This window comes from Anomaloglossus baeobatrachus, chromosome 2 (genome assembly GCF_048569485.1).
Source record: "Anomaloglossus baeobatrachus isolate aAnoBae1 chromosome 2, aAnoBae1.hap1, whole genome shotgun sequence".
NCBI lineage: Eukaryota > Metazoa > Chordata > Amphibia > Anura > Aromobatidae > Anomaloglossus > Anomaloglossus baeobatrachus.
The window spans coordinates 785,775,190-785,800,060 of NC_134354.1; the positions used below are offsets into that span (position 1 = coordinate 785,775,190).

General features: G+C 48.4%; 1 protein-coding gene across 5 annotated transcripts in view; it reads left to right on the forward strand.

Moving 5' to 3' along the window:
* PLEKHB1 (pleckstrin homology domain containing B1) overlaps positions 1-24,871 on the forward strand; it is a 146,061-nt gene that overhangs the window by 60,819 nt on the left and 60,371 nt on the right. For 2 of the 5 annotated variants that reach the window (XM_075337623.1, XM_075337621.1), the window contains exon 1: positions 19,526-19,729. The exons of 1 other annotated variant lie outside the window; for it this stretch is intronic. The gene's annotated coding sequence lies outside the window, so the exon portion shown is untranslated. Of the gene's footprint in view, positions 1-19,096; positions 19,157-19,525; positions 19,730-24,871 lie in introns of those variants that run through there. 2 more of the 5 variants (XM_075337622.1, XM_075337619.1) reach the window with 2 other exon arrangements.

A 24,871-nucleotide genomic window follows, 5' to 3' on the forward strand; every position in this document is an offset into this window, starting at 1 on the left:
CTGAAGATGGCTCTAGCAAGGGTGGGGGAGGAGCCACGTGAGTACGGGTCTCACTCCTTCCGGATTGGGGCGGCAACGGAGGCCGCCAGGTGGGGTTTGAGTGAGGATTGTATCCGGCGGATTGGGAGGTGGGAGTCTTCCAGGTTCCGTTTGTACATTAGGCCTCACTTGGTAAGGTGATGGTCAGGGGTGGGGGATTCAAGGTTGGTGTTAGATGCCGGTTTGTGGGCAATTTCTTGTGCTGTTGCTGCTTTTATTCGTGGTCTTTGTATTTTATAGGTCCATGCCTTGTGTGGATCCTCGGGCACTCCTATGTGTATTGGGGAGCGTTACGGGCGGATGTGCGGCGTGACGGTCGGCAGCTCGGAGTGTCGGTGTCGGAAGCTCGAGTAAAGTGGCTCGGAATTCGGGGCATGACCTGGGGTAGGGTGCGCCCTGAGGTGGCTTATTATAGCCGTATGGATCGTGTCCCTGATGTGTTAATTTTGCATGTGGGAGGGAACGATTTGGGAGTAAGGTCGGCGAGGGAATTGAAAAGGGACATAAAGCTGGACCTGTTACATTTGTGGAGGGCGTTCCCGGGCATAGTTATCGTTTGGTCGGACATTATAGCTCGGACGCAGTGGCGTTTTGGGAGGTCGGTGGACCGTATTAATAGGGCTCGGAGCAAGCTGAACCGGGCTATTGGCAGGTTTGTGGCGAGAAATGGTGGGTTGGTGGTGCGGCATAGAGAATTGGAGGAGTCCACGGAGCAGTATCTAAGGAGAGATGGGGTTCACCTGACTGATGTGGGTCTGGATTTATGGATGTTGGGTTTGAGGGATGGCCTAGAGCAAGCACTGGGGGTGTGGGGGGCCCGGGCCAAGTAAGGGTGTCACTTGGCCGGCCTGTGGCGGGGTGATAGGTCCGTCTGAGAGGTTGGGAGTACCGACAGTCGGCTTGTTGGTACGAAGTCGCTCAAGGGGAGTGGCTTCGGAGTGGATGGGAACTTGTGGGCGGAGGTCCCGCAGGTTCTGGGTAGGGGTAATTAACGATGGAACGTTGTTACCCCTCACCTCGGGCCGGGTGGTCACGGCCGAGGTGGTCCTCTGGGCCGGTTTGGAGGTTACGGCCGGGGGTTAGGAATGATGGTTTGCCTCTCGGACGGATCTATCGGTGTTTCTGGTTATACGGGTATATATGTATAAGGTTAAGTTTAACAATTGAGTGGCATGTTGGGCCACAAGTTTGGTATACATATATACGGTAAAATAAAAACTGTGGCCATTCCTGCAATAAAGTCGTGGTTCTCGTCTTCATTTAGGTAGATATGGTACGGGGGGTGTGTTTTACAGGATAACCTGCTTATCCCTTATAGATGCGTCAAGAAGGGCAGTGAGCCCCATAGGGGTGAATGGACCCCATGACGATCGGGAGGGTGCAAGGTTAGGAAAGGGTTAATAGGTTTGCATGGGATGGGGGATGTGTGGGAGTACAGGATTGGTAGTAGGGAGCTGTAAGGGGATTGGGGGGGAGCAAGGAAGGGGTGGGGTGTTGGGAGAGGTATAAGAGAGGGGGGTGTGCTGTTTACCTCCCCTTTCGTCGATTGATCTTTGTGTCCCACCCGCCCGCCCTGATATATAATTATATGTATATGTTCAAAAAAAAAAAAAAAAAGTTAAAAAAAAAAAAAAAAAAAGAAAAAACAAATAAAAAGGTGAAAAGGTGATGGTTTTCAAAAAAAAAAAAAAAAAAAAAAAAAGAGGAATAAAGGAGAATACAAGGTTGAGTTGCTAATTTATTGTTGTCACAGCGGGGTGATAGGTCCGTCTGAGAGGTTGGGAGTACCGACAGTCGGCTTGTTGGTACGAAGTCGCTCAAGGGGAGTGGCTTCGGAGTGGATGGGAACTTGTGGGCGGAGGTCCCGCAGGTTCTGGGTAGGGGTAATTAACGATGGAACGTTGTTACCCCTCACCTCGGGCCGGGTGGTCACGGCCGAGGTGGTCCTCTGGGCCGGTTTGGAGGTTACGGCCGGGGGGTTAGGAATGATGGTTTGCCTCTCGGACGGATCTATCGGTGTTTCTGGTTATACGGGTATATATGTATAAGGTTAAGTTTAACAATTGAGTGGCATGTTGGGCCACAAGTTTGGTATACATATATACGGTAAAATAAAAACTGTGGCCATTCCTGCAATAAAGTCGTGGTTCTCGTCTTCATTTAGGTAGATATGGTACGGGGGGTGTGTTTTACAGGATAACCTGCTTATCCCTTATAGATGCGTCATGTGCGGTGTATGGTCTGAGCACTGACAGTTGGACCCCCCACCCCTGTAACATCTAGATCAGTTTGATTGATGTGTAATATGTGACTAATATTATCTAGAATATGACCATTTGGAGGGAAACTCAATTCAGAGATCATGTAAAGAATCTACTGCTGACAAGTTATTTACTTTACTCACTTAATAATCTAAAAATCCTAGAAGTAAAAATTTGGCAGCAGAAGAAGCTTAATTTTTGCTGATTTCCAGGCCATACATGTTATTCCTCCTTCGGTTCCCTGAAATTAGGGACACAGTTCCAGCTGCTATGTTTTATATATATATATATATATATGCACCAGGTATAGCTCCAATAGCTCTACTATGTTTGAAATTCTCAGCAGACTATTTAAATGATAACAATCCATAATTTCCATATAAATATGTAAGCTGATTTATAATAGGCAGGGCCAGATTAAGGTTGGTGGGGGCCCCTGGGCAGAAAATCTGGTGGGGGCCCCATAAACGTTAACATTTTTAGCCATAACAGTAGAGCACGAACTGCAGCATTTAGATATAAATCCAATGAACATGTATCTTACCCTGTTCTGCCACATTCAGATTTACAGCACTACAATACAGATACAGTCCAGGATCACTCACAGCCGTCACTTATACACACAGTACAATACAGACACAGTCCAGGATCACTCACAGCCGTCACTTATACACACAGTACAATACAGACACAGTCCAGGATCACTCACAGCCGTCACTTATACACACAGTACAATACAGACACAGTCCAGGATCACTCACAGCCGTCACTTATACACACAGTACAATACAGACACAGTCCAGGATCACTCACAGCAGTCACTTATACACACAGTACAATACAGATACAGTCCAGGATCACTCACAGCAGTCACTTATACACACAGTACAATACAGATACAGTCCAGGATCACTCATAGCAGTCACTTATACACACAGTACAATACAGACACAGTCCAGGATCACTCACAGCCGTCACTTATACACACAGTACAATACAGACACAGTCCAGGATCACTCACAGCCGTCACTTATACACACAGTACAATACAGATACAGTCCAGGATCACTCACAGCCGTCACTTATACACACAGTACAATACAGATACAGTCCAGGATACCTCACATCCGTCACTTATACACACAGTACAATACAGATACAGTCCAGGATCACTCACAGCCGTCACTTATACACACAGTACAATACAGATACAGTCCAGGATCACTCACAGCTGTCACTTATACACACAGTACAATACAGACACAGTCCAGGATCACTCACAGCCGTCACTTATACACATAGTACAATACAGACACAGTCCAGGATCACTCACAGCCGTCACTTATACACACAGTACAATACAGATACAGTCCAGGATACCTCACATCCGTCACTTATACACACAGTACAATACAGACACAGTCCAGGATCACTCACAGCCGTCACTTATACACACAGTACAATACAGACACAGTCCAGGATCACTCACAGCAGTCACTTATACACACAGTACAATACAGACACAATCCAGGATCACTCACAGCCGTCACTTATACACACAGTACAATACAGACACAGTCCAGGATCACTCACAGCAGTCACTTATACACACAGTACAATACAGACACAATCCAGGATCACTCACAGCCGTCACTTATACACACAGTACAATACAGACACAATCCAGGATCACTCACAGCAGTCACTTATACACACAGTACAATACAGACACAGTCCAGGATCACTCACAGCCGTCACTTATACACACAGTACAATACAGATACAGTCCAGGATACCTCACATCCGTCACTTATACACACAGTACAATACAGATACAGTCCAGGATCACTCACAGCAGTCACTTATACACACAGTACAATACAGACACAGTCCAGGATCACTCACAGCCGTCACTTATACACACAGTACAATACAGACACAGTCCAGGATCACTCACAGCAGTCACTTATACACACAGTACAATACAGACACAGTCCAGGATCACTCACAGCAGTCACTTATACACACAGTACAATACAGATACAGTCCAGGATACCTCACAGCCGTCACTTATACACACAGTACAATACAGACACAGTCCAGGATCACTCACAGCTGTCACTTATACACACAGTACAATACAGACACAGTCCAGGATCACTCACAGCCGTCACTTATACACACAGTACAATACAGATACAGTCCAGGATACCTCACATCCGTCACTTATACACACAGTACAATACAGACACAGTCCAGGATCACTCACAGCCGTCACTTATACACACAGTACAATACAGATACAGTCCAGGATCACTCACAGCTGTCACTTATATACACAGTACAATACAGACACAGTCCAGGATCACTCACAGCTGTCACTTATACACACAGTACAATACAGATACAGTCCAGGATACCTCACATCCGTCACTTATACACACAGTACAATACAGATACAGTCCAGGATACCTCACATCCGTCACTTATACACACAGTACAATACAGACACAGTCCAGGATCACTCACAGCAGTCACTTATACACACAGTACAATACAGATGTGGCGCCCTAGGACCTGGTCGCCACAACAGCATTGCCCTCCCAAAGGGTTAATGCTGAGCCTGGAGGTAATTGGGAGATCCATTGGCCAGCAGGTTTAACACCCAACACAGTTCTCCCTCCGGCCAGCAGGGGGAGCTCTGAACCTGGAATTCCAGGGAGCCTTCCTCTACCTGACCAGAGGGAGGAAGTGGAGTCAGTCTGAAGGGAGTAGTGAAAGTGAACAGACGCAGAGTGAGCTGTCCTGTGAATCTGGGGCCTAGAGCTGGAGCAGCTTGGCCCAGAGAAGCAGGAATAGCTGAGAGGCAGCAGAGAGACTCAGACATCGGAGTCTGTGGTTGCCAGGGTATAAAATCCGTCCCTGGTAGCCGAGTCCGAAGGGCAGGAGAGCTGCAAGCCCCTGGCCCAGAAACATCCAAGGTACAGCTGCAGCATCAGGGCCCGGTGTGGACTCCAGCGGAGAAGCACCAGAGAGAGGGTCTGCGCAGCCACCTACAGAAAGAAGGGACGTGCTATTGGTCCCAGCAGCGAAGAGGGCCATTGCTGGATTCAGAGAAGCAGGGTCCTATCATCACAAAGCAAAGTACAGGAGTAGGCCTCATACTCAGCTGGCCAGAAAGATCATCCCAAGTACTTCCAGGCCGACCGGATCCCCATTACCACCTGTAACGGTCTCCCAGGACTGGACTGTTCCCAGAGTAAAAGAGGAGAAGGTAAAGAGACTGTTGTTTGTGCCTGGTTCTTTCCTCGCCTGTCGGCCCTGCACCGTGTTAGCCACACAACACCATAGACTTTCACGGGCACCAACGGTATCCCGGGGCATCGCTCCACCTGTGGGGAGCAGTACCATCATAGCTGCCATAACATCACCCCGGAGTTCTCCCATAGCAGCGGCGGCTTAATAGCCGCATACCACAGGTGGCGTCACGAACATTAACTTTAACTCATCAGCCACATATTCAACTGACACCCACCAGGGCCACGGAGCCGGGCCCAGCCACCACTGACTACCACCGGACTAGTCCGGCCCGGCACCGGGTGTCCCATAGCCCTGGGGTGGGCGAGTCAACTTTGGCGTCACGAACAGGATTTCGTGCCCGGTCACACCGGGTACTGTGCGCCTGAAGAATTGCGCTTTAAAGACTGTATTACTGCGTGTTTCACTGTTTGAAAACTGCCGCCGCCATTAGCCTCACTGAGCGCAGGAAGAAGGGGGGCGTGCCTGACAAAGAGCGCGAAGGGAGCGCGCCATCAGAGCAGAGCGCTGTTAACCCCGCGCGACCCAGAAGGAAATTTGAAAAGTGAACGGAGCCTGGTAAGGTTCACTAAGGGGGAGGAAGATGTCCGACGCAGAGGGAGGGCAGGTGGCTGCCATAGCCCGAGACGCCGCAGCACCAGCCGAAGCGATCCCTGTCGCCGTCGCCCCATCCCCCGCTGTAGCGCCGGTAATGCCGATCACCATGCCGTACATACCGGGCGCAGAATGGCTTCCGCAGTACTCCGGGGAGTCCCATACCTTGAGCGACTTCAGAGAAAGCCTGCACAGCTTGTTCCGGGTGTATCCGCTGACTGAGAGCCAGAAGGTGGGCATATTAATGGGACAGCTAGCCGGCGCAGCCCAGCGTGAAGTGAAGTCCTGGCCTGATACAGATAAAGGGACAGTAACCCAGATACTGGCCAAGCTAAAGAGTACTTTTGACACCCGCACCGCAGCAGAGATAAAGATGAGATTCTTTGGGTGCAAGCAGCGGGCCACAGACAGCATAAGGGACTATGCCTTAAACCTGCAGGAGGCCCTGAAAGCGGTTAAACAAGTGGACCCAGAGAGTGTACGTGAGGAACACAAACTCCTAACTGAGCAGTTCATAGAGGGGCTCCTGTCAGATGCCCACAGGACCCAGCTGCGTATCATGGTCCTGCAGAACCCTGCTCTGGACTTTGCAAAGTTTAAGGACCAGGCCATCCGGGTACTGAGAGAATCTACACCGAATGACCCAGTACCCCTCCGGCCTCTTGCTATCACGTACCCCGGGGTGGTGCCTGCAACACGAGCCACTGCAGGGGCTGAGGCGCAGTCCCTGGATAAGGATCCCACTGCAGAGCTCAGACAGCAGGTCCAGGAGCTGACCAAGACTGTAGCTGCCCTTGCCAAGACCGTGCAGTCTCTACAAGTGACCCCATCGCCTGCAAGAATCGAGTTGGCCTCCAGCCCAGATGACGTCCCATGGATGCGACAGAGGAGGGTTCCGCCGACCCGAGGCAGAGACACAGACCGGTATGATTCAACGGGACAACCGATCTGCCGCCGCTGCAGCCAGGCGGGCCACATTGCACGATACTGTCCTTTAAATGGGCCGAGCCTGGGGCCAGGAGCCGACCCCCAGGTGTAAGGAAGCCCGGCTCAACACCCAGCCGCAGCAAGTATGTGGGAGGACGACCGGTCCTTCCTATTGTGCTGGATGGGATCCCTTTGAATGCCCTCCTGGATACGGGGTCCCAGGTAACAACCATCCCCTACAAACTGTACAAAAGATATTGGGCTGATTCAGACATTGACCATGGCCCAGATGATGATTTAACAATTGTGGCCAGTAATGGTCAGCCCTTACCTCAAATTGGGTACAAAGAAGTAACCATTAAAGTGGGGCGGGTAGAATTGCCATGTCAGGGGATGATAATTGTAGATATTGATCGCAAAGAATCTGACCCATTGGTAACCATTGGTACAAATGTGATAGAAAATTGTGTTGCCGAAGTGATAATTTTGTTGCAACAGGCGTCTGAAACTGCCAGCTCCGGGCAGCAGCGTGCCCTACAGAGGGAGATCAGAGCCCTGATGAGGAGGCAGCAGGTAGAGCTGGCCGGAGGAGAAATTGGCAGTGTGAGGGTAAGTGACCCCCTCCCCATTGCAATACCCCCAAGAAGTGAAATGTTGATATGGTGTCGGGCAGCAATAGGCCTCAAGGGTCAGGATTACCATGCCTTGGTAGAACCGGTGTATTCAGACAGCAGGCCTGGAGTCCTGATAGCCAGAGGGGTAGCAGACGTCCGCAAGGGGAGAGTGCCCATCCGTGTCCTGAATTGTGGGGAGGAGGAAGCCAAATTGCCCCGGTACGCCACTGTAGCAAAACTGTACACTGTCAGCAACAACACCATCAAAGCAGTGGAACCCTTGATCCCGTCCGACCAGGCGGAAGACAATGGCTCCAAGGGGCAGCTGGAAGACTGGTGCCAAAACTTACATGTGGGCACCGACTCCACCCCCTCACACCAAAAGCATGGGGTTTACCGGGTGGTACAGGAGTACGAGCGGGTCTTCAGCAAACACCCCCTAGATTTTGGGCAGGTGAAAGGGGTTAAACATCAAATCCCCACGGGTGATCATCCTCCCGTTAAAGAGAGATACCGCCCTGTACCCCCCGCACAGTATCAGCGTGCCAAAGAAATGTTACGGGAAATGAAGGAGGCTGGGGTTATCAGAGATAGTTGTAGCCCCTGGGCAGCTCCACTAGTGCTCGTAAAGAAAAAAGATGGTACAATGAGAATGTGTGTAGATTACAGGCAAATTAACCGCATTACACATAAAGATGCTTATCCACTACCCAGAATAGAGGAGTCACTAACAGCCTTAAAGTCAGCTAACTATTTCTCCACCTTGGATCTCACCAGTGGGTATTGGCAGGTTCCCGTGGCAGAGGCGGACAAGGAGAAGACTGCATTCACGACGCCAATGGGCCTCTGCGAGTTCAACTGTATGCCATTCGGGCTCTGCAACGCCCCAGGGACATTCCAACGGTTGATGGAGTGCTGCTTGGGCCACCACAACTTCGAAACCGTGCTGTTGTACCTGGATGACGTCATAGTCTACTCCAAGACTTATGAAGACCACCTGAAGCACTTAGCAGAAGTGTTTGAGTCTTTGTCAAAATATGGCCTGAAGATCAAGCCGTCCAAATGTCACCTCTTGAAGCCAAAGGTACAGTACCTGGGTCATGTGGTCAGCGCAGAAGGTGTGGCACCTGATCCGGAGAAAGTCACCGTAATCAAGGACTGGCCAAGACCCACCACGGTAAAGGAGGTGCGGCAGTTCCTTGGGCTGGTGGGCTACTACCGAAGGTTCATTGATGGTTTCACCAAGATAGCAGCGCCCCTTCAAGATCTCCTGGTGGGCCAGCCAAAGCAGGCTAAGAAGCAGAGCCCTCCCTTTGAATGGAGCAGCCAACTAGAAACATCCTTTGTCCAGCTGAAAGGGGCTCTCACGGGAGAAGAAATTCTGGCCTACCCTGACTACAGCCAGCCGTTTGTACTGTATACAGACGCCAGCAACGTGGGCCTGGGAGCCGTGTTGTCCCAGGTGCAGGGAGGCAGAGAGAAGGTGATAGCGTACGCCAGTAGGAAGCTTCGGCCCACAGAAAGGAATCCAGAAAACTACAGTTCCTTCAAGCTGGAGTTCCTCGCTATTGTTTGGGCAGTGACTGAACGCTTCAAGCACTATCTGGCGTCGGCCAAGTTCACCATCTTCACGGACAACAATCCGTTGACACACCTGGCAACAGCCAAGTTAGGTGCGTTGGAACAGCGGTGGATGGCCCGGCTGTCTAACTTTGACTTTACCATCAAGTATCGGGCTGGCAAGAAGAATAACAATGCTGATGCGCTGTCCAGAATGCCTCACTTACCCGAATCTGGAGAAGACCTGGATGAACTCGAAGAGATAGAGTTACCGGCTTTCCATCACCAAGGTGTGTCCCAGTGTGAGCATGCTGTGGGAGTGAAGCGCTCAAGCCAGCACGGGGTCTCGGTCAACCCCTTACTCCACCATAATTGGGAAGAAACACAGAACGGTGACCCGGCCGTGCGATTGGTCAAAGAGAAGCTAGCGCAAGCTGAGACCCATCTTGGCCCAGACGCTCCAGAGGAAGCCCAGCAGCTGTGGAAGGAGAGGGGACGACTGTTCACCTACCAAGGCAAGCTCTGCAAGAGATATGTCAACTATCGAACAAATGAACTTGTCTGGCAGATAGTGGTTCCGCAGAGAGATGCTCCAATGGTCCTAGCAGCGTATCATGATAACGCAGGACACTTCGGGTGGAAGAAGTTGGAGGCCCTACTCCGTGATCGGTTCTATTGGGTGCACATGAGAAAGATGATCGAGAAGTGGTGCCGAGACTGTGGCCCGTGTAACCTGAGGCGGAAAGACGATGCCAGCCAAAGGTCTCCCTTGCAGCCAATTGTCACAAAGCAGCCCCTGGAGTTGGTGGCCCTGGACCACGTGAAGTTAACACCAAGCCGGTCAGGCTATGTGTACGCCCTCACCATTGTGGACCATTACTCTCGTTTCCTGGTAGTAGTGCCTGTGAAGGACCAGACAGCCAGGACAGCAGCTAGAGCGTTCCAGGCATCCTTTTGCCGACCTCACGGCTATCCGGAAAGGGTACTGACTGATCAGGGTCCTGCATTCGAGGCTGAAGTGTTCCAAGAGTTCTGTAACATGTACGGTTGTAAGAAAATCCGAACCACACCGTACCACCCCCAAACCAATGGACTGTGCGAGAAAATGAACCATGTGGTTATTGATATGCTGAAGACCCTACCGCTGGAGGAAAGGAACCAATGGCCAGAAAAGTTGCCAGATCTGGTAGACCTGTACAACCACATCCCAGTGAATTCGACCAACTGCAGCCCCGCTTACCTGATGCGAGCCAGACCAGGCAAGTTGCCTGTAGACTTTGAGATGGGGACTGTGTCGCCTGAGGCGGTTCAAGAAATAGAGGATTGGGATACAGAACGGCAGCAGCGGTACCGTAAGGTCCAGGAGTGCGTAGAGAGGAGCCTGTCTCAAGCAAGAACGAGACAAGAACAGCATTACAATCAAACAGCCCCAGCAACTCCCTTAGCACCTGGAGAACAAGTCCTCAAGAAGAAGCGGAAGGCGCATAAATTGGATGATCAGTGGGAAAACGAGCCCTACACCATTATCCCCTCCAACTTTGACAACAGTAAGGTGTGCCTCATAAGCAAGGATGAAGGCAAGACTTGTCAAGCAGTATCCAGAGACCGCCTGAAGACGTGCCCTGAGCGGTGCAAAGTTCAAAAGGAAGTGGAGGAAGTTCGAGAAGAGGGGGAAGAGATGATACAAACAATCCTCGGCAAATTCCCCAAGACTTGGACCCGCATAAATGGTGCCGTAGTGGTACCGGTCCTGACGTTCCCACAGTTGGTCGAGCCAGAAACAGAACAGGCTCCGGATCCACCCAAAGAACCGTCCGCCCCGACACGAGGTGACACGCCAGCAGTGGAACAGGAGGATCAACCCCCTGTCAGTGGTGAACCTGTCATACCCTTGGCGACTCTTAGACCACATGGGCGATCATCATGCATACCTATTGGGGTTAGGCCTACCGGTAGTGCTGAGATAGGAGACACACTAAGTAGTCAGGGACAAACACCATAGCCTACGTTGGGGGTTTTATCGCGGCGGGTCCCCCATGGAGCAGTGTAATGGACACCCGGCAGGGAGCCACACTGGACTCTTATAGTACTGTTTGAATTTGTAACGTTAAAGAGAATGTGCCTCCCATATTGGGATGAAATGTATGACATGTTATGTTTTGTTTCCACAGTCCGGGAGTACTGAATTTAACTAAGGGGGAGTGTGGCGCCCTAGGACCTGGTCGCCACAACAGCATTGCCCTCCCAAAGGGTTAATGCTGAGCCTGGAGGTAATTGGGAGATCCATTGGCCAGCAGGTTTAACACCCAACACAGTTCTCCCTCCGGCCAGCAGGGGGAGCTCTGAACCTGGAATTCCAGGGAGCCTTCCTCTACCTGACCAGAGGGAGGAAGTGGAGTCAGTCTGAAGGGAGTAGTGGAAGTGAACAGACGCAGAGTGAGCTGTCCTGTGAATCTGGGGCCTAGAGCTGGAGCAGCTTGGCCCAGAGAAGCAGGAATAGCTGAGAGGCAGCAGAGAGACTCAGACATCGGAGTCTGTGGTTGCCAGGGTATAAAATCCGCCCCTGGTAGCCGAGTCCGAAGGGCAGGAGAGCTGCAAGCCCCTGGCCCAGAAACATCCAAGGTACAGCTGCAGCATCAGGGCCCGGTGTGGACTCCAGCGGAGAAGCACCAGAGAGAGGGTCTGCGCAGCCACCTACAGAAAGAAGGGACGTGCTATTGGTCCCAGCAGCGAAGAGGGCCATTGCTGGATTCAGAGAAGCAGGGTCCTATCATCACAAAGCAAAGTACAGGAGTAGGCCTCATACTCAGCTGGCCAGAAAGATCATCCCAAGTACTTCCAGGCCGACCGGATCCCCATTACCACCTGTAACGGTCTCCCAGGACTGGACTGTTCCCAGAGTAAAAGAGGAGAAGGTAAAGAGACTGTTGTTTGTGCCTGGTTCTTTCCTCGCCTGTCGGCCCTGCACCGTGTTAGCCACACAACACCATAGACTTTCACGGGCACCAACGGTATCCCGGGGCATCGCTCCACCTGTGGGGAGCAGTACCATCATAGCTGCCATAACATCACCCCGGAGTTCTCCCATAGCAGCGGCGGCTTAATAGCCGCATACCACAGGTGGCGTCACGAACATTAACTTTAACTCATCAGCCACATATTCAACTGACACCCACCAGGGCCACGGAGCCGGGCCCAGCCACCACTGACTACCACCGGACTAGTCCGGCCCGGCACCGGGTGTCCCATAGCCCTGGGGTGGGCGAGTCACAGACACAATCCAGGATCACTCACAGCAGTCACTTATACACACAGTACAATACAGACACAGTCCAGGATCACTCACAGCCGTCACTTATACACACAGTACAATACAGACACAGTCCAGGATCACTCACAGCCGTCACTTATACACACAGTACAATACAGACACAGTCCAGGATCACTCACAGCAGTCACTTATACACACAGTACAATACAGACACAATCCAGGATCACTCACAGCAGTCACTTATACACACAGTACAATACAGACACAGTCCAGGATCACTCACAGCCGTCACTTATACACACAGTACAATACAGACACAGTCCAGGATCACTCACAGCCGTCACTTATACACACAGTACAATACAGACACAGTCCAGGATCACTCACAGCAGTCACTTATACACACAGTACAATACAGATACAGTCCAGGATCACTCACAGCCGTCACTTATACACACAGTACAATACAGACACAGTCCAGGATCACTCACAGCCGTCACTTATACACACAGTACAATACAGACACAGTCCAGGATCACTCACAGCAGTCACTTATACACACAGTACAATACAGATACAGTCCAGGATCACTCACAGCCGTCACTTATACACACAGTACAATACAGACACAGTCCAGGATCACTCACAGCTGTCACATATACACACAGTACAATACAGATACAGCCCAGGATCACTCACAGCCGTCACTTATACACACAGTACAATACAGATACAGCCCAGGATCACTCACAGCCGTCACTTATACACACAGTACAATACAGATACAGCCCAGGATCACTCACAGCCGTCACTTATATACACAGTACAATACAGATACAGTCCAGGATCACTCACAGCCGTCACTTATACACACAGTACAATACAGATACAGTCCAGGATCACTCACAGCCGTCACTTATACATACACACAGTACAATACAGATACAGTCCAGGATCACTCACAGCCGTCACTTATACACACAGTACAATACAGATACAGTCCAGGATCACTCACAGCCGTCACTTATACATACACACAGTACAATACAGATACAGTCCAGGATCACTCACAGCCGTCACTTATACACACAGTACAATACAGATACAGTCCAGGATCACTCACAGCCGTCACTTATACATACACACAGTACAATACAGATACAGTCCAGGATCACTCACAGCCGTCACTTATACACAGTACAATACAGATACAGTCCAGGATCACTCACAGCAGTCACTTATACATACACACAGTACAATACAGATACAGTCCAGGATCACTCACAGCCGTCACTTATACACACACAGTACAATACAGATACAGCCCAGGATCACTCACAGCCGTCACTTATACACAGAAAGTAGAGTTACTCACACATTTTTAATTGATCCCAATGTTAGGGCAGTCAGGGTCGGCTCCAGGTTTTTGTGGTCCCCGGTTGAGTCTCAGTGGGCCCCATCCACACACAGACACGCACATACACGCATATGTACATATACATATTTGAAGACAAATTCACAAAAATACATTTAAACAGACAAATATATGCACAGTCATATACACTGACATACATGCAGACACAGATGCATTACAGGTGTTAATATGGAGAAGTCACAAGCAGCATCACTCACCTCCCCCGCTTGTTTCCAGCTCCTCCAGGACATGTGGCTGTGTTGCATGATGGCCATCAATAACAGACATGACTGCACACCATGCACACTGACACAGCACTGCTGTATATACATCACAGGAGGGGCTGGGGCCTACAATATATACATTATAGGAGGGGCAGGGGGCATAGACATTACTGGGGGGGGGGCATAGACGTTACTGGAGTGGCAAATAGCTCTGGTGGCGTACACATTACTGGGATGGGTGGCTTAGCGCTCTGGGGGACCCATATAGTTCTGGGGTGCCGCATAGACTGCTCTGATTCATATATACACACACACACACAGCTCTGCTTCGCACACACACACACACACACACACACACACACACACAGCTCTGCTTCACACACACAGCTCTGCTTCACACCACACATCTTTCTTCAGCTCTGCTTCACACACACACACACACAGCTCTGCTTCACACCACACATCTTTCTTCAGCTCTGCTTCACACACACAGCTCTGCTTCACACACACACACACACAGCTCTGCTTCACACACACACACACACACACAGCTCTGCTTCACACCACACATCTTTCTTCATCTCTGCTTCACACACACACACAGCTCTGCTTCTCACACACACAGCTCTGCTTTACACCACACATCTTTCTTCAGCTCTGCTTCACACACAGCTCTGCTTCTCACACACACACAGCTCTGCTTCACACACACACACACAGCTCTGCTTCACACACACACATCTTTCTTCAGCTCTGCTTCACACACACACACACAGACACACACAGCTCTGCTTCACACACAGCTCTGCTTCTCACACACACACAGCTCTGCTTCACACACACACACACAGCTCTGCTTCACACACACACATCTTTCTTCAGCTCTGCTTCACACACACACACACAGACACACACAGCTCTGCTTCACACACACACACACACACACAGCTCTGCTTCACACCACACATCTTTCTTCAGCTCTGCTTCACACACATACACAGCTCTGCTTCACACACACACAGCTCTGCTTCTCACACACACAGCTCTGCTTCACACACACACAGCTCTGCTTCACACACACAGCTCTGCTTCTCACACACAGCTCTGCTTCTCACACACACAGCTCTGCTTCTTACACACACACACAGCTCTGCTTCACACACACAGCTCTGCTTCACACACACACAGCTCTGCTTCAGCTCTGCTTCACACACACACACACACACGGCTCTGCTTCACACACACACACACACACACAGCTCTGCTTCACACCACACATCTTTCTTCAGCTCTGCTTCACACACACACACACACACACAGCTCTGCTTCACACACACACACACACAGCTCTGCTTCACACCACACATCTTTCTTCAGCTCTGCTTCACACACACAGCTCTGCTTCTCACACACACAGCTCTGCTTCTCACACACACAGCTCTGCTTCACACACACAGCTCTGCTTCACACACACACAGCTCTGCTTCACACACACACAGCTCTGCTTCACACACACACACACACATCTTTCTTCAGCTCTGCTTCACACACACACATACACACACACACAGCTCTGCATCACACCACACATCTTTCTTCAGCTCTGCCCCTACCTGCTCTGATGCCATCCTCCTGCTGCTCCGGTATAGGCCGCCATCCTCCTGCTGCTCCGGTATAGGCCGCCATCCTCCTGCTGCTCCGGTATAGGCCGCCATCTTCCTGCTGCTCCGGTATAGGCCGCCATCCTCCTGCTGCTGTTCCGGTGCCGCGGCCATCCTCCTGCTCCGGTTAGTCTTCTCCGCGGCCGAGCGCGTGGGTCTTTTCCTCCGCGGCCGCGCGCGTGGGTCTTCTCCTCCGCAGCCGCGCGCGTGGGTCTTCTCTTCCGCGGCCGCGTGCGTGGGTCTTCTCCTCCGCGGCGTCCTGCTGTGACGTCCGCGGCGTCCTGCTGTGACGTCCGCAGCATTGGACGCCGCAGCAGAGCAGGGAGCAGGCACACCTCTGACCCCGGAAGTACAGGCAATGGTACTTCCGAGGTCAATCAGCGTCCTGCGCCCGCTGTTTGTTTTTGCGTCTTAGAGAAGCAGATACAAATAAATGTAGGTGCTCCCCCCCCAAAACACAGCTGATTTAGACTGTCTTTACGGAGGGGGAGCGGGTGTGAAGAAAAGAAAAAAAATTGCTGACGGGTGGCAAGTATGGCCCTGGTGGTGGGGGCCCCCTTGGAAGCTCTTTTGGTGGGGGCCCCGGGGCTGAAGCCCCGCCTGCCCCGCCTATAATCCGGCCCTGATAATAGGGCACGTTTCTTGTACCCAAATATACAAGAATTTCAAGATATTTTATTTGCCCAATATGACATACACATAAGGACAAAAAGGGAGTGAATGGCATTGTGTTGGTGCCCATTGCGGTACCCAAAACTCACAAATACAATAAATTACCTGTCCAGAGTTCACTATGGACAAATCTTCCAGCTTTACAGATGAGGATTAGCTCAAGTTTTGTCAGTTTTCGCTGATATTATAATCCTTTACTAGTAGAATTTTTTCCTGGTTTCTATCACATGGAATGTTCACAAACATTTTAATGATTTTGGATTTGATAATTGCACAAAGAAGCATCACAAAAGGTCAAAAAAGCAAAGGAAGATGAAAAAAAAAGCCAAAAACATATTAACTACCAAACCCTGGAAATGTATGGTCAGAATGGTCTGAAGCGTTAAATCTTCTGTAAATAAACTGTAACCAATAGGTAATGAAACATCCTATATCTCTGCTTCCTGATACTGAATAGACTTTAGCATTACTGTAATGGTATTATTGCATGGACATTGTATGGCAGTAATATTTAGACATGTAATAGCAGTATAGTATGGGCTTTGTAGGACAGTAGTATTTGGAAATGTGAAGTATTGTGTGGACATTATATGCAGTAGTATTTGGACATATAGCAACATTATTGTGGACATTGTATGTATTATATATGTCATTTAGAAAAAAAAAAGCATTTGCATATTTGTTTTTTATATGTTGTTTTTTTTCTTTGTGTCTTCATCAGATTTCTTTCTTACCGCGATAAAGCAAATATCATATGAATGTAAATAATGACAAACAGCGTCAGGTGTCAGATCCACCGGGGAGTGTAAACAGGGAGTGTAAACAGGGAGTGCATCATGCTCTGCTGGAGATGGTGCTGCAGATAATCTGCAGCCGCCTATTAATATCCACCTATTACTGCACCAATGATTGAGTCTCACACACTGTAATCTCTGCTGTGCCTGAATGATTATCTCTGACCAAGACGCGAACTGGACATCAGCAGCCGCCACATCCCTAATGTAATGTGTGTACACAGCGACTGCACTGCACTGGTGGGCAGCACGGTGGCTCAGTGGTTAGCACTGCAGTCTTGTGGTGGCTCAGTGGTTAGCACTGCAGTCTTGCAGCGCTGGAGTCCTGGGTTCAAATCCCACCAAGGACACCATCCGCAGGAGTTTGTATGTTCTCCCCGTGTTTGCGTGAGTTTCCTCTGGGGTCTCCGGTTTCCTCCCACACTCCAAAGACATACAAATAGGGAATTTAGATTGTGAGCCCCAATGGGGACAGTGTTCCTGATATATGTAAAGTGCTGCGGAATATGTTAGTGCTATATAAAAATAAAGATTTGAATAGTGAGTGCAGCTCTGGAGTGTAATACAGGAGTTAACTCAGGATCAGTAATGTAATGTATGTACAGTGACGGCACCAGCAGAATAGTGAGTGCAGCTCTGGAGTATAATACAGGAGGTAACTCAGGATCAGTAATGTAATGTATGTACACAGTGACTGCACCAGCAGAATAGTGAGTGCAGCTCTGGAGTATAATACAGGAGGTAACTCAGGATCAGTAATGTAATGTATGTACACAGTGACTGCACCAGCAGAATAGTGAGTGCAGCTCTGGAGTATAATACAGGAGGTAACTCAGGATCAGTAATGTAATGTATGTACACAGTGACTGCACCAGCAGAATAGTGAGTGCAGCTCTGGGGTATAATACAGGAGGTAACTCAGGATCAGTAATGTAATGTATGTACACAGTGACTGCACCAGCAGAATAGTGAGTGCAGCTCTGGAGTATAATACAGGAGGTAACTCAGGATCAGTAATGTAATGTATGTACACAGTGACTGCACCAGCAGAATAGTGAGTGCAGCTCTGGAGTATAATGTAGGAGGTAACTCAGGATCAGTAATGTAATATATGTACACAGTGACTGCACCAGCAGAATAGTGAGTGCAGCTCTGGAGTATAATACAGGAGGTAACTCAGAATCAGTAATGTAATGTATGTACAGTGACGGCACCAGCAGAATAGTGAGTGCAGCTCTGGAGTATAATACAGGATTAGTAATGTAATGTATGCACACAGTGACTGCACCAGCAGAATAGTGAGTGCAGCTCTGGAGTGCTCCTTTCTAATTCTGTACTATAATTTTAGTATAAGGTGTACTGTATATTTTATGTTATTTTTAGCTGCAGTGTTCCTCATTATCTCTGTCACTCATTCTTTGAGCCACTAGCTGTAACATGCATGGTTTTAGTATGTGAGTCATGAGGGCATCCTGGTATTTTTAGTCCCACAACAGTCCCCTAAGTAAGTGTCACTTAGGTCTCCTGCTCTGCAGTAATCCCGCTCCCATTACACAGATTACACAATAAGAGGATCAGCTCCGCTCCCAGTATAGGCAACAAGTGCAGAACAGACCAGAACTGTGCCCCGCTGCATGCTGGGAGAGGTGGTCCGGAGGATGATACACGCCGTGTTCATCAGATTACCTGGATCAAGGTGGAGACTACAAATCCCATCATGCACCGCTTAATCCTACCTGAAGCCTCTAGTATTTATCTATCCTATACAGCCATAGTCCCAGAGAAGACAAGAGGCTGCAGAGCTCAGGTAGGGGCTCCCGGGGGTGATAGAAGGGGGGGTGATAGAAGGGGGGTGATATAAGGGGGGATGATATGAGGGGGGTGATATAAGGGGGGGTGATATAAGGGGGGGTGATATAAGGGGGGTGATATAAGGGGGGTGATAGAAGGGGGGATGATATGAGGGGGGTGATATAAGGGGGGGTGATATAAGGTGGGGTGACATAAGGGGGGGGTGATATAAAAGGGGGTGATATAAGGGGGGGTGATATAAGGGGGGTGTGATATAAGGGGGGTGATGATGTAAGGGGGTGATGATGTAAGGGAGTGATGATATAAGGGTCTGCTCTGTGTGGCTGACTCACACTACAGTTGCAGTCCTTCTATTTGTAATGTAGGCAAATACAATCTATTGTTCTCTGTTATCAGACACTCCATGATACTTCATATTACATATCATCAGTGCCTTCAGAACACTTTACATCCACTCCAGCACTGTTATATAATTCTGACCTGGGGTTACTGGCCCTTTAAATATATTTTCAGCACAAATCCATGAATAAGAAGTTCAAGGGAGAACAACAAGTCTCAGCACAGTCTGGTAAGAAGTTGCGACTGTGACTGTTTCATGTTTATTAATTTTTAAAGATTTCCGCAGTAACTTTATAAATTTTGCGTTTCAATTTTTCACCATTTCAAGAGTTTCGCTTTCTGGGGCAGAAAACAAGAATTCTTTACATCCAGAAAGTAAAAACCTGTACAGCAATCATAGGCTGTGTTCAGACGTCGCATTTTTGCTGTGTTTTTTTTCCTGCAGCAAAACCTGATTTCTTGACAGTAAAAAAGCTCAATTTGTTGCTGTATTTTTGCAGATTTTTTTTTAATGTATTTTGCTGCATCTTTTATGTGTTTTTGCTGCAGTTCTTGCTGATTATTTTTAAATGCATTTTTTACAGTTTTTTTTGTTTTGCTGACTTTTTAATGCATTTTTTTGCTGTGTTTTGCTGCAGTTTTACTGATTGTGGGGTTTTTTGCTACTTTTTATGCTGCATTTTTGCTGATTTTTCAGTTTACTGCATTTTTTGATGAATTTTTAATGCTTTTTTTTCTGCATTCTTTACAGATTTTTTTTAAATGCATTTTTGCTGTTTTTGTTGCTGCATTTTTTATGTGTTTTTGCTGCAATCCTTGCTGATTTATTTTTAAATGCTTTTTTTGTTTTGCTGATTTTTTTTAATGTTTTTTTTGCTGCATTTTTACTGATTGTGTGGTTTTTTGCTACTTTTTCTGCTAAATTTTTGCTGATTTCTTTTATTTTTTTTACTGCATTTTTTGCTGATTTCTTAATGCTTTTTGCAGCATTTCTTTACAGATTTTTTTTAAATGCATTGTTGCTGTTTTTTGCTGCATTTTTTTGTTTGCTGCAGGTCTTGCTGATTTTTTTAAATGCGTTTTTGCTGTTTTTTTGCTGCATTTTTTTGTTTGCTGCAGGTCTTGCTGATTTTTTTTAAATGCATTTTTTCTGTTTTTATTTGTTTACTGTGTTTTGCTGTTTTTTTAATGCTTTTTTTGCAGCATTTTTTGCTGTTTTGTTACTTTTTTTTTGCTGATTTTCTTTTAAATGCATTTTTGCTGGGGTTTTTTCTGCATTTCTTTGCTGTTTTGCTGATTTCTTTTGTAAATGATTTTTTGCTGCGTTTTTTTTGCTGTGTTTTGCTGCTTTATTACTGCAGCATTTGTATACATTACATTATTTTACTGCTCACTGTTGTATCAGACACATAAGGACAGTTGAGACATTTGTGAACCCGATTGTTTCGCTCACTGACAGCAAGCAGAGGTCTCAGAAATGGACATACTTACGAGGTTCTGTAACGTCGCTCTGTGATTGGCTCTCAATCACACGCTGTTTTGCTGTTCGCCGTCACACGTCCCTTTGCATGTTCTGCGACATGTGAGAGAGAAGTAAATAAAGCTGAAGGTTCAGGCTCTCGGGTTCCGGATTTGGCAGCTTTTATCTTCAGTTCAATCCTTAATTTCATTTTTTTATTAAAGTTTTTGCACCATTTGGCTTTCATAGATTCTTTGCTTCCCTGCACATTGCTGGCTGCAGGACGAGTTTACTGAGAATCTATCAGTGAGCTTGTTCTATTGGGAGAGTTTACATCTCTTTTTTTTCCTCTTTTTCTCAGCTAATTTCCGGCCATAAATTTCAGCTCAATTTGATGTGGTAAAAAATCAACACAGAAAAGCTCTGAAAAAACCAAGCAGATAAATACCCGAATTCCTGGAAAAAGGGTGCGGAAAATTGGTGATTGCACTAAATACTGATCTGACTGAAAGGAGAAAAATAAACTATTAAGTCTTCTATTTATGAAAGTTCTGACTTTACAGTATTTCCCCTACACCTGCCTATTACAGCCCTTCATCTCCTATCAGTAATGGATACATACGTAGAGGGGAACTGATGTTTCCAAAAATGCACATGTACATTAGCAGCACTAGAGTCTGACCCCATCTTTTTTTTATTAAGCATCTAATGAGCGTGTGCAAAGGTCATTGTACAGGAGGAGGTGAGCTGTGACATCACCTATTGTGAATGGTTCCTGTGTCATCTACTGTATATAGAGATGTTTTCAGTCATTCTACAGGAGGAGGAGGTGAGCTGTGACATCACCTATTGTGAATGGTGGATCCTGTGTTATGAGTCATTGCATAAGAGGAGGCGGTGAGCTGTGATATTAGCTACTGTGTATAGTGGATCGTGTGTTATCTATTGTATATAGAGGTGTTATCAGTCATTGTACAGGAGGAGGTGAGCTGTGACATCACCTATTGTGAATGGTGGATCGTGTGTTATCTACTTTATATAGAGGTGTTATCAGTCATTGTATAGGATTGGGGTGGGTGAGCTGTGACATCACCTATTATGAAAGATGGATTTTGTGTAATCTACTGTATATAGAGGTATTATCAGGCATAGTACAGGAGGAGGTGTGACATCACCTATTGTAAATGTCTGATTCTGTGTTTTCTACTGTATATGTACCGCCCCGCGGGCTCGGCTGCGACCACCGAGCCACTCGAATCCATGCTCGCACGGTGGGTGGTGGCTCGAGCTTCTCATGGACCCGGGGGTCACGTCGCTCTGTTAGGGGGTTGGCGCTACACACAGGGACTTGACGGGGAGGTTCCACAGCCGGGGCCGCGGTGGTTTGGATTGGGATGTAAGTTCGTGACGCCACCCACGGGTTGTGGTGAATAGATGGACACCACCGCTGCCGTTGACTAGGCCTCCCGGGGACGGTGTTGCGCAGCTTGGTGTTGACCCCTCCGTGGGTAGGGGATGATGGTCTCGGGGGCCCGAGGGAGGTGCTGAGGCGAGGGGATGGATGCGTGCTGGGTGCTGGTGCGGTGCGCGGCCCGAAGGCACTGGTGTACTCACTATGACACAATACACTGGAGTCTCGGGTAAACCAAACGGGGTGATGAACGGGGCCCGCAGCCGGCTGCAGCTTCTCCCTGAACGGGTTGGTGGTTTCCGCCTTTCTCCTGCACCTCTTTGTGTGAATGTTTTGACTCCTATGCCTAAGCAACGGTAGTCCGCTCCCCGGCTTGCTAGTTATCGGAAGAGCCCTGTTTGCTCGCACACGCTGGCCCTTTGGGTCTCTATGCCTTGGCGGTGGCTTTACCCTGTATGGTTGGGCTGTTGTCTTCTAACAGGTCTTGTGTGGGAAAGGTCCTTAAGTCCAGTACTCAGTCAGTTGATTTGACTCGGCCCTGTCGGTTCGGGGCTTCGTACTGGGTCTGAGTACCCCTTCTGGTGCTCCGGTTTCCAATCGGTTCCCCGGTTCGGCACTGGCGGGCCACCGCCCGAACCCGGTCCCTACGGTTCCACCGGCTGTAATCCCAGCTCCTGCAGACGGCCATCACCGTCTGCCTCCTTGCCAAAGGTGACTGGGCTCCGACCCAGCCACCTGAGTAGACTATTGGCAGGCCTGGTCACAGGTCTGCCCTTGAACTCGACCTCTCTCCTTCACTGTCAAGACTAATCTCTCCAGAACTTGTGTCTTTTTCCCGCCTCCAGGCCTGTGAACTCCTCGGTGGGTGGAGCCAACCACCTGGCTCCACCCCCCTGGTGTGGACATCAAACCTGGAGGGTGGTGAGAAGGTTATTAAGTTTGGCCGCTGTCACCTTTTTAGGGAGGGGGTGTGTGTGCATGGGACTACCTGGGACGACCTGACTAGTCCAGGGCGTCACATATACAGATGTGTTATTATGGATGTACAAACACGAATGGTAAAGTTTGGGGTTCATAACCGGACACCGGGTCCAGGGCTCAAACTCAAACATGTACTTTAAAAAAAAGTCAGTGTCCGACTTCAGAGTTTTGGTACACTTCGTATGTTAATAAAGTTTGTTGAAAGGCTGAAAAAAGCTTTATTACATTCGGAAGATCACTGTACACTGTGATGTGATCAGTAAAGATATTTTTGATAACCAGCACAGGTAAAGAAGACAGCTGGGGGCTGGTATTATCAGGCTGGAAGGGCTCATGGTTATTTGGCCCTTACCAGCCTAAAAGTAGTAGCCCACAGCCACCCCAGAAGTGTCGCTTTCATTATATGCTACAATTCTGGCACTTTGCCCATCTCTTCCCGAGTACCCTGGTGTGGTGACAGTCAGGGTAATACTTCTGTGGTTGATGTCAGCTGGCATCAAGCCTAGGGGTTAATAATGGAGAGGCATCTATCAGACACCCCCAATACCAACCTGGTAACTGTACAGTTAAAAACCACACACAGGAAAAAGAAGTGAGGCTCCACAGGTCACTCCTGGAAAGTACTAGAATTTCGAGCTTGCCGCTGACTGACAGTGACCTATGGGGCCTCCTTCGCAGAACAAAGCTCTATAGGAATCGATGGTGTCATGTGCCATTGCACTGTTGGATTATGTCGGAACTTCCAGGATTCTTTTTAATTATTAAATTGGTGAACGAGGGAGTGTGGAGGGAGTTCAAATAAACCATTTCTTCCCCTGTGTGTATTTTTTAACTCTTTACTTGCCGGGTTAGTAATGTGGAGATCTGATAGACGCCTCTCCATTACTAACCTCTGGGCTTGTTTCCAGCTGTCAATTCAAAGCTGACATTAACCCCTCATATGACCTCAATTGTCACTGCACCAGGGCAATCGGGGAGTGCCTGGTAAAGCACCAGAATTGTATCATCTAATGGATGCACCACTTCTGAGGTGGCTGTGGGCTGCTATTTTTAGGCTGGGAGGGGCCAAATAACCATGGACTTTCCCAGCCTGATAATACCAGCCCCTAGCTGCCTGCTTTAACTAGGCTGGTTAACAAAAATAGGGTTTTTTTTTAAGATTTATTCCCTATCAAAATTTGTTTGCAGGGAAATTGCCCGCATTTTGCTTCCCTTTTCCAGCGCCATAGCCCACTGCAACCATTTTACAGACGTATATGAGGTTCAGGATGTACACGATGTATGCAGAATACAGACTACATTACATGAAAGTCCTAATGTATATGAGGATACAGAGAAAATACAAATAGAGGGAGAACAGGCAAAAATAAAGCATCAGTGTAATACTCAAAATGATATCAACCCCTAAATAAAATCCGCCTCAGACCCGACCCTGAAAATAATTCAGACCCCAGAACAGACTCGTATAGAAATTCAGATCCCAGCAAAATTCTTAAGTTCAGAACCTGGAAAAAAAAACG